The 1,749-nt window shown below is 42.5% G+C and overlaps 1 non-coding gene across 1 annotated transcript; it reads right to left on the bottom strand.

Annotated features, from left to right (window-relative positions):
- Positions 1 to 604: 604 nt before the first annotated feature.
- On the bottom strand, positions 605 to 712 carry LOC130983623 (small nucleolar RNA R71). The gene has a single exon (XR_009087605.1). It is a non-coding gene; the product is annotated as a small nucleolar RNA R71 (small nucleolar RNA).
- Positions 713 to 1,749: the final 1,037 nt, after the last annotated feature.

The following is a 1,749-nucleotide window of genomic DNA, read 5'->3' as shown; positions in this document are numbered from 1 at the left end:
CTGACACCTTAAGGAATCTCTATACTGTGACATAGAGGATTCCACATCTTCTTGTTCTCTTCTCTTTCATATGAGCAGAAGCAGAGACAAAGGCATTCTTGTTGAATCTGACCCTGAACCTGAAAGGACCTTGAAGAGAAAGCTAAGAGAAGCCAAAGCACAACTCTCTTTAGAGGACCTGACGAATTCTTCAAAGAAGAAGAACACATGGCAGCCGAAACAACAACATGCCAACAATGCAAGGAAGGTGCTGGGTGACTTTACTGCACCTACTCCCAACTTCTATGGGAGAAGCATCTCTATCCCTGCCATTGGAGCAAACACTTTGAGCTTAAGCCTCAATTATTTCTCTAATGCAACAGAATTGCAAGTTCCAGGGACTTCCAATGGAAGATCCTCATCAATTTTAGTTGAATTCTTGCAAATCTGTGACACAGTCAAGACTAATGGGGTTGACCCTGAGGTCTACAGACTGATGCTATTCCCTTTTGCTGTAAGAGACGAGCTAGAATATGGTTGGACTCACAACCTAAAGATAGCCTGGACTCTTGGAAAAGCTAGTCAATGCCTTCTTGGCAAAGTTCTTTCCACCCCAAAATGGAGTAAGCTTAGAGTGGAAGTCCAAACCTTCAGACAGAAGGATGGAGAATCCCTCTATGAAGCTTGGGAAAGATACAAACAATTAATCAGAAAATGTCCCTCAGACATGCTTTCTGAATGGAGCATCATAGGTATCTTCTATGATGGTCTCTCTGAACTATCCAATGTCTTTGGATAGCTCTGCTGGAGGATCTTCATCTGAAGAAGACGCCTGCAGAGGCTCAGAGCTAATTGAAATGGTTGCAAATAACCAATTCATGTACACTTCTGAAAGGAATCCTGTGAATAATGGGACTAATCAGAAGAAGGAGTTCTTGAGATTGACACTCTGAATGCCATATTGGCTCAGAACAAGATATTGACTCAACAAGTCAATTTGATTTCTCAAAGTCTGTCTGGAATGCAAATGCACCTGGCAGTACTAAGGAAGCTTCATCTGAGGAAGAAGCTTATGATCCTGAAAACCCTTCAATGGAAGAGGTGAATTACCTAGGAGAACCCTATGGAAACACCTATAATTCTTCATGGAGAAATCACCCAAATTTCTCGTGGAGAATCAAGAGAGACCTCAACAAGGTTTCAATAATAATAATGGTGGAAGAACAGGTTTAGCAATAACAAGCCTTTTCCATCATCTTCTCAGCAACAGACAGAGAGTTCTAAGCAGAATACCTCTGACTTAGCAACATGGTCTCTGATCTAATCAAACCACTCAAAGTTTCATGAATGAAACAAGGTCCTCCATCAGAAATTTGGAAGGACAAGTGGGTCAGCTGAGCAAGAAAGTTACTGAACTCCCTCCTAGTACTCTCCCAAGTAATACAGAAGAATCCAAAAGGAGAGTGCAAAGCCATAACCATGGCCGAATATGGAGAGGAAAGAGAGGAGGTGACGCCACTGAGGAAGACCTCAGTGGGCGTGCACCAACCTCCTCTGAGTTCCCCAATGAGGAACCATGGGAATCTGAGGCTCAAATGAGACCATAGAGATTCCATTGGACTTACTTCTGCCTTTCATGAGCTCTGATGAGTATTCTTCCTCTGAAGAGGACGAGTATGTCACTGAAGAGCAGTTGCTAAATACCTTGGAGCAATCATGAAGTTAAATGACAAGTTATTTGGAAATGAGACTTGGGAAGATGAACCTCCT

Source organism: Arachis stenosperma, chromosome 5 (assembly GCF_014773155.1).
Source record: "Arachis stenosperma cultivar V10309 chromosome 5, arast.V10309.gnm1.PFL2, whole genome shotgun sequence".
Lineage (NCBI taxonomy): Eukaryota > Viridiplantae > Streptophyta > Magnoliopsida > Fabales > Fabaceae > Arachis > Arachis stenosperma.
Note: the sequence above shows the minus strand (reverse complement) of the source record. Positions and strands in the feature narration are given on the sequence as shown.